The sequence below is a fragment of the Sinocyclocheilus anshuiensis genome, unplaced genomic scaffold (assembly GCF_001515605.1).
Source record: "Sinocyclocheilus anshuiensis isolate Anshui unplaced genomic scaffold, SAMN03320099.WGS_v1.1 scaffold2688, whole genome shotgun sequence".
Classification (NCBI taxonomy): domain Eukaryota; kingdom Metazoa; phylum Chordata; class Actinopteri; order Cypriniformes; family Cyprinidae; genus Sinocyclocheilus; species Sinocyclocheilus anshuiensis.
In genome coordinates this window covers 316,028-332,813 of record NW_015543988.1, presented here as the reverse complement: position 1 = coordinate 332,813, position 16,786 = coordinate 316,028, and the positions used below count along the sequence as shown (strand labels likewise).

At 41.2% G+C, this 16,786-nt stretch overlaps 1 protein-coding gene across 2 annotated transcripts in view; it reads right to left on the bottom strand.

The window, feature by feature from the left end:
- Nucleotides 1–16,786, bottom strand: part of LOC107694809 (kin of IRRE-like protein 3) — a 45,040-nt gene that overhangs the window by 16,930 nt on the left and 11,324 nt on the right. The window lies entirely within an intron of this gene.

Here is a 16,786-nt window from a genome sequence, read left to right as displayed (position 1 = left end):
TGTGCTTTGTTTTTTTTTTTTTTTTTTAGCCAAGACCAGCAAGTGGTATTTTGCTAACTGATAGATGCAGAAAAGGCTTGTTGCATCATCTTCTGGTTGGCAGGAAAAAAACCACAGTACATAACACGTTTTACAACAGTTTGGTTTTCTGCACTTGGCAAGGGGTCTAGGCGTCAGCTGGTCATGATTTATTTAACTCTTTCCTATGCCCATATGGCAACCTGCATAGAATGACATGGAAAGCAATGTCCCGTTGAGCCAGAGAATCTGTTACCACTTCCCAGGGTGGGGGAAGAGGTATTTTTCAGTAAAATTGCATGTTAAACAATCAAAGGAGCTTTCAGCGTCCCATGAGAACCATCCGTCGCGGGCTGAGAAAGGCACCTGCTGCCTTACTGCCTTCCCTCTATTTTGGCTTTGCTGCCATCTTTCTTTCTCCTTTTTAAACACTCTCTGCTCTTTCTTTTCTGTGTTATTTGCATAGAGGCTCTCTGTTTTACTGGAAAATCGCAATAAATGCACCCAGATTAAACAACAAACAGCCTTCTCTCGCTCACTATCCCAATCACTTTTATGCACACACATTGCCTTCTTACACACATTTCTGTGTTTCTCCATTGCAAGAGCCTTATGATTGGATCAGGTGCATCATGAGCCCTCTTGAAAGTAGAAAGATGGCAACCATCCAAAAGTAACTAATCCATTCACATGAGATTTCAGAGAAAGTGAGGGGGAAAAGAAAGGTTTTAGAAGGGGAGGGCTGTTACTGGTTCTTCAAAAAGAAATGGACCGTCCCCCCATTTTTTCTGCCTTTCCTCCTCTTTCTTTGCCCTTTTATTTCTATGTGGTTAAATAGGAGAATAGGGTGCCAGTGGTGGATAAGCACACTATTGTCCTATTGTCCCTTGGTTTTAATAGGCCTCTTCATTTCCAATCAATCCTGCTAAATGCAAGTTTAATAGCTTTTCAATAGCGGCTTTCCCCCCCTGAGGGAGCCTAGGATTTTCTTTCTCTTCCATCCTCTCTCACTCTCTGTTGTTCTCACTCACACTCTCTCGCTCTCTCTCTCTCTCTCTTCATCATTCTCACTGCATTTCTTTGAGCTGAAAAGGGGCTTCCGAGCTTGGCTGACAGAGTTTGGTCGAGACTCAATTATCCACTCCATCAAGGGGTGCAGCAAAGACCATCCACCCCCCTAACCTCCTACACAACCCCACACCGGTGTTCTCTCTCAGAAACATAAGCTCTTTCCCTCCGAGGCAAAGGCCAATGAAGATTTCAGGTCTTTTCAGACTTGCTCTTTTCTCACACTTGTGCTGACAGTCCTCTTTTCTTCTATTGAGGATGGACACAGCCAGACAGAAGAAGAAATACAGAGTAGAGGAAGACACTGCAATAAAATGGAAGTACCAACTTTCTAATGGGCAGGTAACCTGGTATGTTAAAACACAACTGACAAATAGCCATTTTAAAATGTAAATGAAAATAGAAAAAAAACACAAATCAAGCCTAATTTTGACACCTACTATTTACTATAACCCTCAGATCACCCTGCATGAGAAGGATACCAATGCTCAGAAATAGTTGTCTCTCTTCCAAAGAGTTACCTAGTTTAGTTTTTTCCCTACTTCATTATTCAAATGTTACTTTAGTATTAAACATTTTTCTTTGTTTCTTTGTATTATTTTCATGCTATCATATGTATTGTCTGTTATTGTGAAAAAAGTAGACAAATTCAAAATGATCAGAATCAAAGTAGCAATTACCTGTTTATTTTTGGAAAGACTTATCGAAGCCCTCCATGACTATGTTTTTCCTTTTCAAAAAAGGACATGAGATCAAAAATAGCTAAATATGACTCTTCTGTCAAAAACAAAACTCTTTTTGACAATATTATTAGCGGCGGTATTTCTAAATCAAACCTTTAACTGTATGTTTATATAGAATCATTCTTTTTTTGTACAGTCCTGCCATCCCTGGAGCTGCACTTTTATGAGATATTGAGTCTCTTTACAGATACTGTAATTGTGTTGTGCTTCTGGGATTCTCCATTTTTGCATCAGGTACTGGATGAACATCGATTGCAATTAGAGGATCTTGCCCCAGCATCTAAATGTTTACGAGCTGTGGTAATTCATCAGGATGAGCCGATATTTAAGGGCTTTTGTACATTCAATAGTTCCTCTTTAGACCCCTCACTGAGTTGTGCCTCTGTGCATGTCTTTAATCACTCTCTCTCACACACACACAAGACATTCACAGTTTGCATTCGGGCCCATTTATAAGTAATGCATCCATATCAATGCACGCACCAGGCCGTATGAGCAAAACCAAAAGCATCTTTATTAACCTTGCAATGCATGTAGACATTCACAAACACAAGTCCACATATACAGCAAAACGAGTTCACACCACGGGAGTGATTCAACTCTCTCCAAATCTTGCTCCAAGAGAAGCTCAACAAAATATCACGTCTGGTTAATGAGTCATTTCAAATTGGAATAATTCCTCCTTGCTGAATTAGCCAATTCTTTAACGGCATGTTAGCGGCTTAATTACATGAGTTCGTTCCTGACAGAGAAGAGAGGGATGAAAGAAGAAAAAATTAGACTAATAAAAAGGAGGAGGTGTTGAGACGAAGAGGAGCAATGGTGGAAGAGAATTTGATTTTTTTTTTTAAGGTAGACCCTTTTGAGGTTTTCTAAGCCGTTCCTGCTTAGAGTGCCCTCAAGGAAAGAGCAAATACTGATTTAACATTAACAAAAGTTAAACGGTAAAAGAAAATTAATACAAAATATAAAAAAGGATAATAAATATTGTACTTACATAATGAGCATGCCAGACAAAAGGCTTGGTAGTAACATGGCTGTCTGGCTCATGCAATGTCCTTACAAGGTACCATAACAAATAAAGAGGTGCGTGGGATAAGACGGAGAAAGCCGTCTCTAAAACCTACGTTGTGATTTGCTCCACAGTGTGTGGCATCTGCTTGTGCCTGTGTGTTTATGCGTTCCCCCTTCCCCTAGTAACAAGGTCACAACACACTTGGCCTGATACACTTTAATCCGGATTTTTTCAAAATTGAATTATCATTTCACGGCACTGGATGGAAGCAGAGAGGAGTGTGTGTTCATGTGGTGGCGTAAATAGGACAGGCGTGCTGTGGGGATTGCGGCTCACATTTAGTTGTTACTTTGACACAGTGACTTTGTCTTTCTTTGTCACACGTTAAGGGCAGCTGCAGCTGCGCCTGACATGAGCATGACATATTAAAGAGCTTTGCTTTTTCTCTCACTCTCCCCTACTTTCTCCAGACTGTTTTTAGAGCCTAGGATGCATCTGAGGAGAAGAGCCATGCACTCTGCCTCACTGGGACGAACAGATGTTAGCAATGATCCCTCTCTGGTCTACCCTCACTAGAGACAGCAGGGAGTCTTAATGGTATTAGTAAATGTGTATGTTTGTGTGTGTGGCACTTGGTTTCGCCCCTGGCACATTCAAATAAGAATATCCCATGTCAAGCCATATTTAGCCCTCCTTCAACCTCTTCACTGTTTGTTCTGACAACTCTGATTATAAACAGTGAAGATGTTGCAGGAGGGTAATACAGCTCACATGGATTCATGATCATGCTAAAATCTATGTAGAGAGATAGATAGACAATGCTTTGCATAGACCAATAAGTCAACACATTTTGCAGTTTTGTTCATCATTTCATTGTTTGATCGGTTCAGCAAATGCAGGCGACTCACATTTGAATGCAGATAAAGTTATATCTCAATCAAATTCATTCCACCATTGCCTGTCCTGTAAATAATAGAAAAGCCAAAATCACTGAATTGTTCAATTCACCCTTTTCGTAGCCTGCTCTTCTATTAAGTTCAAACAGCACCTTGAGCATTGTGCTCAAGACTCGACTAGAGAAGAGATAGGCATACAAGAAAAAGAAGGGTAAAGGGGTGGATGAGTGCAGTGGAAAAAAGAGAAAACTAGTGTGAAAAGTAACTTGCTGGAAATAAACAGGGCTGGCTAAAAGCGATCCATTGTGCCTGCTTCAGATAAGGCCACTAAACCCGAGCTGGAAAGAGCTGAGCTCCATTCTGCGCCATGGAATTATCCTTTTGTTTGGTGTGGGTAGACTCTATTGTTTCATTCTCATTGTTGTGTGTGTGTGTGTGTGTGTGTGTGTGTGTGTGTGTGTGTGTGTGTGTGTGTGTGTGAAATAGTTTAAGCACATGTGAATATGTGTTATACCAAAGTCCTTGTAACATTATCTAGGCTGCATCTGAAAAGCCTCCCTTGTAAACATAGCTGTCTCCTCTACCTATGTCCAAACAAACTGAACTGAGGGCCACTTGTATTTGCTTCTGCAGTTTCAGAACCTGCCACATTTCATTCCTTTCTTCTCTTCCTCGTTCTTGCTTTTCCCGTTCGCCTGGTCTCATCTTCTGCGCCTTATCTCCTGCCTCACATTCCAGTCGCATCTTTCTCCCCCTTTCTTTCTCACTTTCAGTGTTGTTTTGTGTCTAAATTGCAGCCTAACAGCTTTTTAAGAGCTGTTTGCAGGGGTTTAATCCTCCTAGCCTCTTATTCAGTCTGCAGTCTATTGTAAGCATCCTGGCACCGTGCTAGACCCTTTTCAAATGACCATACAGCTCATCCATCCATCACACCTTCTTCCCCTGTCCTTCCCTCTCTTCTTCTAGCCCCTCCAATCCCTTTAGCATACCCCCACTTTTTATTTTCCCTACATCCCTCTCTCTTTTCTCCTGTCAACCAAGCCTGATCCCCGGCATCAGTGCCTGAGCAGGGCCCTTTTCACAGTTACATAAGGTGTGACAAATTGTTGATTTGCCTTCTTCATGCCTGTTTCTGCTCCTCTCTCCGCATTCCAGACACCCTGTCCCTCTCACGCACCCTCCCTATCCCTGTCCTTTCTCTATTTATCAGCATGAAAATTGCAGGGGTTCAAGTCAGCCTGTCGACAGAAAGAGTGAAATGGGGATGATGGGGGGTCCGCAGCGGTAAGAAAAAACGGAGAATAGGACATAAGAGATTCCAACAGGGGTGGAGATGGGAAGAACAGGCTTCTGACAGACAGGGCTCAAAAATGCCTATGCTTTTGAGAGGAAATGAAGGAAATCTATAATCAAGCATCTCACCCTGCAGTTATTTCTCACTGTCTTATTCTCTTGTTAGTGGTGTTTGCTAAGGCAAGCATTGCTATTATAGTTTCTCATAGTTAGGGTTAGGGATTTGAACAAACCACTAACATTAGGTATTAAGCTGATGATGGACATAATGATTTCTATTTACATTTGTTCATTTTGCAGATGGTTTTATTCAAAGCGATGTGCAACCCTCAAATCTTGTGCCTTGTTGAAGAGTGTTGTGCTATTGCTTTTCTAAGTGATCACACTTGGCAAGTGATAAGCCATCTAGATACCTGGGTCAAAATAAGTAATCACCTAGAAGCCATCCAGACCAACCACCCAAAATACCCTAGCAACCACCAAGAACACATTAGCAACCATGTAACTTCCTAGCATTATGGCAGCAAGATTTGCAAAGGAAAGCATTTTTAATCTTGGCCTGACAACAGAGGGTAGTAATGACCACATCATCAGATCGCGTCAACCGCGCCAGGTCAGATAAGAAGGGCGACCGATAAATCCTGAAATGAGAATGGTACTGAAATATGCATCTATGTATGTGTGTGTGACACTTAGGTCCTCTGCTTGCAGCAGAGGCTGTGTCTGTCACGCACTCCTCTCTGCTGTGCCGCGTCTCTGGTGAGCGTCAGAACTTTTCCAAGTGTCATTATTCCAGCGTTCCCATTCTCACTCTCCCACTTCAGAGTCTAAGAACTCCTCTACTCGCAGACGGAAAGCTCTCCGCTAGGAACACAAAGAGGCTGGGTAGAAAAAAAAACTAGAGAGGGAAGGAAGAGGGGGAGGAAGAGATTGTCTCTACACATCAGCCAACTGTCTTGACAAGATGTTGATTGAGCCAGTCTTGTCATTTCATTCCTGCAGGTCTCCTGGTATTTTCTGGAGATGGTTATTGCTGTTGCTCTCCCTTCTCTCACTCTACTTTATCTACTGTCTGTGCCGCCGTTCTCTAATTCTCTCTTTCCTACAGCATGCACCAATCTCTCTTTATCTCTCTCTTGCTTGCTCTCTGTTGCTTAGTGTACAGTATGATCTAAGATCTAGTATGCTTTTAAATCATTAGCGTTGTGCGCTCTTTCCATAAATATCTGGGTTACTGTATGCACCTACACCTTCACAATGATGGAAACATCTACAATCGGTCCGACTCTGATGGGCCTCATTCACTGAGAGGAAAAATAAATAAAGACAAATGAATAAATAAACAACGCTTTTATATGCACTCTCGTTTCAATCCTTTGGCTGTGAAGTCAAGCCAACAACAGGTAAACAACAAAGAAAAAGCAACACTGTAAATATGGCAAGATGATTAAAAATCCATAAAGTCAATGAAAAGATCACTGTACAGTATGATCTAAGATCTAGTATGCTTTTAAATCATTAGCGTTGTGCGCTCTTTCCATAAATATCTGGGTTACTGTATGCACCTACACCTTCACAATGATGGAAACATCTACAATCGGTCCGACTCTGATGGGCCTCATTCACTGAGAGGAAAAATAAATAAAGACAAATGAATAAATAAACAACGCTTTTATATGCACTCTCGTTTCAATCCTTTGGCTGTGAAGTCAAGCCAACAACAGGTAAACAACAAAGAAAAAGCAACACTGTAAATATGGCAAGATGATTAAAAATCCAAAAAGTCAATGAAAAGATCACATTTAAACGTGCCCCCCCCCCCCATATTCACATTTGTTGATCTCTCTGCCCTGCACTCACTATCAAAAAGCAAATGAAATGAAAACAATGAAAGCTAGCACTTATACTGAGCTATTGGGATGCTAGGCTCAATGCCCTGGGGTGTCAATTAATTTAGTCTGGGGATTTGTGGCCTACACTTCCTAATTGAGCCCAGTGGAGGCCCCTGTGGCTCTCTGTGATAGGAGGAAGTGTGTTTCATAATTAATACGGTTTTTATTATACCGTATATATTGTATTTATTATTGTATTTATTATTTGTTTTTTTTTTAATGAGGAAAATTGAAATTTATGCATCTCATTAGAGCAAAGAGGGCCATGCACTTTATTGGTCTAAATGCAGAGAAGAAAGGGAAAATAGCTGTAGTTAATACCTCAGTTGTTAGTGGCATATTGAAGTCTGTGCGCACATGGTAGTATGTGTGTTGGAAAATAAAGAGAGATGGGTTCCATGAATACCTTGTTAGGATTGTTCAATGTGTGTGCTTTTTTACTACTTGGAGGTTAATGTGGCGCTGGCAATTCTATTGAAGCTTTCTCTAATTTTATGTTTTTTTCCTTTCTCCTCAAAAGAGAGACTGGCCATGGTTGAGTGTTGTTCTTGAAGGCCACCAGTTTGTTTGATGTACAAGAGATTTAATTTCTGTTCTATTACAATTTCCCTTTAGCTTCATTCTGCCTGTTTTGCTTTTTTACTTTCGACACCTATATGGTGGTGACTTCTATCCGCATCACGTAACAGTATACAATTAAACAAACAGCTCCTTCATCTCTCTAGAGAGGGTGGCATCGGCTGAAACAATGAGCCGCCTCTTTGCCGGTGAAAGGGCTGACCCACGCTCACGGATGGCCTTCAAAACCACCGTGATTAATCGATGTCTGTGGTTTTCTCAGTCACCACAGTTTGCATTTCCTTCCTCTATCAAGTTAAGGTGGTAGGGGGTTGGGTAGTTTAATTAAAGACCGAACTTTCTTGTTCATCAGATTAGCCTGGACTCAAAGTGTTCTTTTAACATGACTGATGACTAAAACCCTCCAGAACACAAAAAAAACGGGTGGTGAAAGAAGAAAAAAAGGATTTTAAAAAATCTTACCTGCCGACCTCAATATATCTTGGCTTGCTTAGCGCAAACGGAAAGAGGGAGGAAGAGGAGAAAAAAAGTAATTTCCTGAAACTCCATTTCTTTGGTGGTGATTAGCAAAGAAGCGTAATTAGGCTGAAATGTGAAGTCAGGATTTTTAATTTTTTTGTCTTTACGGATTGAACCACTTCCTCTGGAAAAATCTGGCCCTGATTAATGAATGAATGATTAATGAGAGAACTAATAAATCAATTAATTATTAAGCAAGCACTCTGAACAAGAGAAAAGGGAGGATGAGGAGATAAGGATGAGGGAGAGATTGTGAACGAAGTGTTGTTATGGAAGCCACACACAAATTGTCTGAAAAACCTTTAGCTGAGCATAACTGTGTAATCCAGACAACAAGTGTTAGTTTTAGCCAAAAATGTGACATACATTCATTTTCACTGATTGGTGCTAACGTGTTACAACAAGACAACAAGTCGTAACCTTGAAGCGCAGAGGTGGCAAATCTTCCTTCCCCACTTCATCCCTCCTTCCAACTTCCTACACCCTCCCCACTTAACTAGGACAATCTATCAATCTTTGATAATACTTGGCGTGGGCTGTGGCTGCGAGACCAGCAACGGGAGAGTAGAGGCAGCACAGCATGGCGTGATGTATGAAATGTGGGCCGTGCCAGTAACAATGATATACTGTAGCGTTTTCCAGTCAAGTTTGACCTTTTTCCTCCGCTGGTATTAATCGCTGCAGCACCAGAATACATGCCTGATCTATTTCTCCCCCAGGAACCCTGTGCACTTTACAGTGCCGTTCTGGCCTCTCCATGTCTTTGCTAAGCTTTCTTTGTCTCTCTCCCTTCTTTCTTTCGCTAAGACTACTTCCCCATCGGAGCGCACCTTCACACAGGATGTGCCACCTGACTGTTATTTTATGATTGGATAGGTCTGTTGTGGCCTTTTTAAAAAATGCCATGTGCCCCTGTAAACCTTCCAACTCCCCAGTGCACAAGACCCAGCTTAAACATAAGAGAACTTGCTTTGTGATAGCCACAGATATAGATCTCTATGCTTTGGCTGTGGCATTATTAGCTGAGCATCTGAGCAAGAGGAATGGACACAGAGCTTTTGAGGAGAGTCTCCTGGGGGCTTTGGAACCGGGCAACCTACAGAAGAAGTCGGGAAAAAAGAGAAGGAGCCTCAAGCCTGTTTGGCAGTATTGTTCCTAGTTAATGTGATAGAAAATGCCAAGTCCCTCTCATGCTCTCTCTTTCTCCCTCTTTCCCTGTCCTCCTCCTTTTCACTATCTTCTTGTTGACTGGTGCTATGCTGCCAGTGTGGAATTGCAGATTTCCCCGGCCTCAATTGAGTGAAAAGGGCTTTGTCCTTCCATTTGGGGAGGATCATTGACTAGAGTTTGGGACATATGGTCCCTGTGTGCTGGTCCCTGCCTAGCGCTGCTGAAGAATGTAGTGGGAGGGACAGTTGACCTCCCCGCTCTTCTTTAACGCCTAGTGTGCCTAACTCAGCTAGTGGTGTGATGAACTTAAACACTTTGATGTGTGTCTTCCTTTCGTTAGGGATTTTTTCCCCTCCTGTCATCAGCTCTAAAAGTTAACTGACCATGGGAGGAGTGCTGATAGCGGTGGGAGGGGAGGAATTCACGGAAGGACAGATGTGGATTTTTTTCACAAATTCTCCTGCTAATAACAGACCCACATGTGTTGCATCAGCATGGTTGAAGGTAGGTTGAAAAAATGACTTCTTCCTAGCCTTAAGCCTTGTTTACACCTGGTATTAAGATCTGTCTATAGGCAATCCGATCACAAGTGGTCAGCTGAGACACATTGCTGTTTACACCTGGTAATAACTTGCATCTAAAATTCAAAGAAAGAAATAAACAAAAAAAAATGTGGATAGATCATCAGTCAGTTATATTCTTTAAAAGGCAAACCTCTAAATGTTTCTGGATCCTATGTACACTTGTATTTAGCAATTTCCTGTTTCAAATTAATCTCCAAAAATAGATTTTAATACCAGGTAAACTAGGCCTTACATTTTCTCACCCTTCGACATTCACTCTCTATCAATCCTAAAACAACTTGCACAATTTCTTATTTTGCATGCAAACTCCTTATTCTTTTTATGCTTTAACACATACACACACACACACTCTCTGTTTGGCTGGACATTTAAGCAGACAGCAGTAATAGATGGACGCTGTCTGGTCATGGCAGTATCTCTGATGCCCAGGCCCATATTGGAATGTCTCAGCGTGTTTTCCTGTGATAAGGCTTTTAATTAAGTGTCTAACAAGGACGTCTGGGGTATTCTTTTTATGCTTTAACACATACACACACACACACTCTCTGTTTGGCTGGACATTTAAGCAGACAGCAGTAATAGATGGACGCTGTCTGGTCATGGCAGTATCTCTGATGCCCAGGCCCATATTGGAATGTCTCAGTGTGTTTTCCTGTGATAAGGCTTTTAATTAAGTGTCTAACAAGGATGTCTGGGAGTGTCCATCGAAGGGACATGGCCACCTGTGTACAAGCCCATTATCCAGAGAGACAGAGGGAGAGAAAGAGAAGAAAGAGTGTGTGAGAGAGAACGAAAGATAGGCAAGAGCAGAGAACGGCAGAAAGAGATGAACAAAGCCACACACACACACACACACACACATGAATACAGACGTTCCACTCTGTAGGAATCTAATTCCCTGTACGGTCACGACCAGGACACCAACAGTTTCAAATCATGATTTAAGCACCAGACACCACAGCCGGTTTAAAGATTACATAAACAAAGCTTTATTAGCAGGTATGGCTCAGTTTCTGGGCTACTTCAGAGGCTGGTAAGCAAGTGAGGTATGTGCTCTTAATTCATTACTCCTGTTCAACCGACACTGTGTTGATGCCGGAGCCCAGCCTGGAACTATTCTGCTAGTCTCTACCATAGGAAAAAATGGTGCTTAAATCATGCATTTTTAATACCGTTGGGCTGTACAGCTACTCTAATCACTTTATTTTGTGGATAAAATGTATAAATTAAAAATATAAATTATATATATTTTTATTTACAAATATTATGTATTCACTGATTAATATGCTGTTTATTAATTAAGTTAAATTATGTCTAATTGTTACATTCAAATTAATAAAATATAAAATAATAATCTCATTTAATTAATGTTAAATGTTAAATCCATCCTCAATTCATTTCTGAAACTCTTAGAGTTTCACAGTTTCCCCAAGCCCTGGCTCCAGCCTCAGCACCATTTCAGTGGAAAAGTGTACATAAGGTGTCGCTATCGATCATTACAACATCTAGATAATCTTGAGATTGCTTGCCTGCAGCTCGGCAGTGTTCCAATGACGTCTTTACAGGATATGGGTTTGGATCTTAGGAAGTCCAAATCAATCTTTATAGATTCTGGTTTTTGGAGGGGAAAAAATGGACTGTACATTAAGTTTTTCCACCCCATCAGTTATCAGGGAGTGAATAAATGGAGAAAGACAGGAGTGTCTCCCCAACAGAGATGAAGGCAAAGAAATAGGGGGGAAAATCTGATCTGCAAGTGTGAATGAATGCATCCTCCATATAACCTATTATAATTCAAAAGACATAACATTATATTTTGATGAAGTATATTTCTCTCTCTGGCTTTCCTGATGAATAACTTCCCTCTGTTTTGTTTTTGTTTTTTCTTTTGCTGGGCAATCTGTTCCACCTCCTCTTGTCCACTCTCATCCCTCCATCCGGAGAAACCACTCAATCTTCTTTCTTGAGGGAGGCTTCCTTTAAATCTTAATTAAAACCAACTCCAAAAGCCCATCTCCTCCCAGGGGCAAGCTTGAAATCAGCTTAGAACAATCAAGCTTATGGATTAGGTTCCAGGGGAAATGAGGAAAAGGAAAGAGAGAGACACATCACAAAGAATAAAAAGATGAGGGAAAAAGAGTTCCCCCACCCTCTCTTGCTCAGGGTAGCGACTAGAGTCCGGTCTTGACCTATCGACCCCACTTTCTTGCAAGATTAAGCCTCTAGCGATGCTCCTAGAGAAGATAAACAAAGGTTGGGAGCAATGGCCACCAGGTGAGAACCTTATTGGATTTTAATTAAGTGCCAGGAGAGAGTGTTAAAAAGGACTATGGGACGCAGAGGGGCTCTATTGTTAACAATCCCGTTCAGCACGTTTCTCATGCTTCACATTTGACACTTTTTCTTTTTGTGTGATCCTTGCTCTTACTATTCACCTTTTTTTTCAGACAAAAAAAGCTCCTTAGCCAGTTTGCCCACTCGTTCACACTGTGAGAACAACAAACAGTCTTCACTCCCCGCTCCTTAGAGAACTATTCGTCACCCGCCTCGTTTCACCCCGATCCCAGGTTATCGCTCTTGGACTCCCTTTCTCTCTCTCTCTCTCTCTCTCTCTCTCTCTCTTAACAAGGTGAAACAAGAGTCGGTCCCCTGAGGAGGCAGCGCCAGTGATAAGGTTAAAATGGGCCGAAAACAATGGAGGTGATTATTTGATATTGGACAGATTGAATTATCTAGATTGAGAGTGCAAGAGAGGAGGGGATGCTAGTTTGGCTCAGAGAGCCAAAAAGATATTGTGAGGGATAGAGGGAAAGAAAGGAAGAGGGCTGGACAGAATCATTTTTCTCCAGCATTGCCATTTGTGCCAATGAGGACCAGCCTGATATTAATGACCACTCAACTCCCGGCCAATGGAGGGGTTTTTACCTCTTAAAGGTCCCATGGCATGAAAATTTCACTTTATGAGGTTTTTTAACATTAATATGAGTTCCCCTAGCCTGCCTATGGTCCCCCAGTGGCTAGAAATGGCGATAGGTGTAAACCGAGCCCTGGGTATCCTGCTTTGCCTTTGAGAAAATGAAAGCTCAGATGGCCCAATCTGGAATCTTCCCTTTATGTCGTCATACGGGGAAAGGTTACCTCCCCTTTCTCTGCTTTGCCCGCCCAGAGAATTTGGCCCGCCCATGAGAAAATGAGCTACTACCGTGCGAGGCGAGCGCAATATTTTTTTTTTCCTCGAGAGACATCATGGCTTGCAAACGAACGAAGCATGGCAGTTGCCCCGCCTCTCTCCTCGTCATTAGCATTTAAAGCTACAGACACAGAAATGGCACGTCCTAAGGAAAGCTCATTGTGGGACTGGCTCGTAGTGGCTGAAATTCTGCACCAAGGCTGAATTTCGGGAAAGAGACTTCAGATACAGTACTAGGGACCACTTAGGCCTATATAAAAGCATCCAAAAAGCAGCATGTCACGGGACCTTTAAGGTGCAGATTGTGAACGGCACAAAGTTGCCCGTTAATTTGACAGAGAGCAAGTCAGCCAATGGTAGATTTGCGAAGACTGAGAGAACTCTATACAAAAACTGAGAGATTCCTATACATTCATTGGACCTTTTGGCTTCCTCTCTATCAGACCAACAAGGTTCTACAACTACTAATTATACTGCTAATGAACATAGAAAAAGGTTGAGCTTTCTCTCAGTGCCGCTAAAAAAATGTCCAAATACACACAAACACCATGCGCCTGGCCAGAGACAGGCCATCATCACCTCAGTAGGCACCAAAAGAGAGCTGTTAATTGGTGTGAAAACACACACACACTGACTTGTGTTATGGTTATTCGATGAAGCTGGCACTTGTTAACAGGATACACTGAATCACAGGGATAGAGGGAGACAAAAGGGAGAGTTGGAGAGGTTTTTCTAAGAAGAGAGGCCCCACCTTCTACTAATATTTGTAAATTATTTGCTTGGCTCTAAGGAACATGGCTAATGAGTTCGTCCCACTTTAAACTCTGGTGTTTTATAAAAATCAGTGATAGCAACAGATTCAGACTCACAGGAAGCTTCCACCGACAAATAAGTACACTTCACACCTTCACACTGACATGCCCAAAGTACAAACACATTTGTGCAATATAAATTGAATATAAAAAGAAAAACCACCCTTTCTTTTTTCCCTACCGAGTTGAATCACTGGGACAAAAGACTCCGCTTTAACAGAGCCTTTTAAGGTTCTGCCTGACAATTTAAGACTCTTTCACGGCGAGTTTGGACCATAGATTTCTTAGATGTCTGGTAAATGAGTGAAAGCTTGCAGCATAAGGACTGTTACAGGCCTAATCACTAGCACGGATGATCGCTGAACCTCCCTGCGGCTCTGTTGAAAGGGAGTTTGGGTTGGCCTCTCTGCTCTCTTACTGATCAGCCTGCTTAAGTAGCTTGTGATTGAGGGGGTCCATTAGAAGCCTATCCATCACCTCCTCTCAACAAGCTGAGTAAAAAAGGGAAGACATCAGACACACCCCTGCACCAGTTTCTATGCTTACACATGTCCACATTCATCAGAATAGTGTCAAGACTTGTTAACCTTTAAAAAAAATGAATAGTTAAAATTCCACAATCACACTGACCCTTCATTAAACTCTACCCATCTTGGTTACTGCTGCTAACTTGCGCAAACTTTATAGAACATACCATAAGAATAAACAGGAACATTTTGTGGATTTGCAGTAAGATGGGCTCATAAAGTGGCAAAAAAGTTACTTAATTGACCGAATTTAGGAACTATGACATTGCAAAATCATTTTCTTTCTGCCATTTTTCTTTAAAGAAGCTCAAATTACAAAAACCCCTGACAATCAGAATTGAGATAAATACTTCTCACAGTCAGCTTAAAAGAAAACCCACATTTGATCATGGTTACAACTGTTAACATCAGTGTAAGTGAACAGCACACATTTACTGCTGTACTGTAAACTCTTAAGTTACTATTGTATTACAGTGACCTGAATCAATGTGTAAAATTGTGTTTAAAGAAAGACTGTAAATTAGCAACATTAATTTACCTCGAAACAAATAGATGTGTTCTTATTGATGATCTGCATGGTTAAATAGTATATAGACATAATTTACAGTACAGCATGTACTTCTCCAGATTCATAAAAAAATGGAAACAGATCCTTCCTTCCTTGTTATCTTGTGTATCTATAAGTGACCAATCAAGAACACTTCATGATTTTCTGTAATATTGCGTTTAAAATTATCCAAAACATGCATATTATATGTAAACTTACATTCGAAAAAAGCAAAAGCTTTTAAGACAAAAAGGTGTATGGCAACTTAGGTAGGATTGGTCGGTATGTTTTCAAGGCTGGACTTAGCGAAGGGTCAATTAGACGAACTACATTACATGTTCTATATTAATGCAGCCATAAACAACAGACAGTTAAGGGCTAATGAACCATATTATTTGAAAAAGTAAAACGTTTATTCTGATTAATGTAGCTACTAAATTGAACTACTTATTGACCCGTGATATCTTCATAATTTTGCTGTTTCCATTCTTTTTAAAAACAATAAGCACACTTTATTTGGCCATTCTAGTAGTACAAAGCTCAAAAGAAACTGAAAAAAATACTCCTCAGAAAAGCTCCCAAAAATTCCTCTGCCTGTGAAATCCCTTCATATCCAAACAAGCTTTCTCAAAGCTGCAGCTCCACCAAAACTCAATAAAACATTGACTTTGGAAGCGAGATGTCAGTATCATATGACAACCCTTTCACATTTGTGCCCTGTTTTCTAGGGGGATTCATAAATCATCATTAAATCTCCTCGCAGCTCATAGAGAAAGCTGAACTTGTATCTTCAGGCAGGAGAGTATCTCGTTTCGCCTGCTGCTGTAAATGAGAAAAACCTAGAGAAGTGCAGTTCCAAGCAGGAACACCTGCTCTGAGGTGGCCCTGTTTGGGAATGCTTGAAACCTAGCAGCCTGCTGCGTGCAAAGCCAGCCTGGAGCCCAGAGCTGGAAGACCCGCTGTGTTCTCCAATACCAATGCATCTTTTTCTCAGGAAACTGGAGAGGCTGTTTTTGTCACACCCCGGTAACATACACAATCGAGAAGAAAGCAAAAACAAGTGGCTTGAGGTAAAGTACCAAGCAGTTTGCATTAGCGTCAGACCTTTATTCCTGTTTTCTCATTCTATCCTCCACACATGAACCAGCCCACACTTCCTTTCCTTCTTGATGGCTTTTCTTATTTATGTATTTGTCCTATTATGTCCTATATTATATACAAGTAACACAAAATAAGGACGGCAAGGAAATGTGTTCTTCTCTGGAAAAAAAATGATAACAAAACGGGGTACAAATAATGTTCTAGATCACACTGCATAATGGATACCTCGCTAGAAAAGCTGCTTAGCATGATACATTTTAGATAATGTTGGTCTATCAGCACCACTAGCCAAGTGTTGATGGTGAACAGCATGGCTATATATATCACCATCACAGAAACTCATGCTAGCCTAAGCAGATCTTTTCAGCCGAGTAGAGTGAAGTATTGTGGGATTGTAGAGCCTATTCCCTTCTAATCTGCATAATAGGCATATTTATGCATGCAACCGCATAAAAAGTGTCACTTTCTGAGGCAGCTTGGCAAAGTTCTAAAAACCTCAGCTAATGTAAGCATTGGATCACTTTTTTAGACTTCATCTGTCCATACAGACTCATTATTCACTCCAAGAGACATTATGTTTAGCAAGCAACTTCTCGTTCCTTTTGTCTCTCTTTGTTTCTTGTTCTCTTTGTCTTCGATCTCACTCCCTCCCTCTTCTATTTATCTCTGTCCTTATCTGTGACTGACAAGCAACCCACACCAGTGTTTACAGCAAGCCAGAACCAGGGAGAGAATTTCAAAAGTAAACAGACAACATCCTGTGCAACAACGCTGAGGAAGCTTTTTTCAGTGTGTATCGTGTACCTGTCCCTGTGTGTGTGTGTGTGTGTGT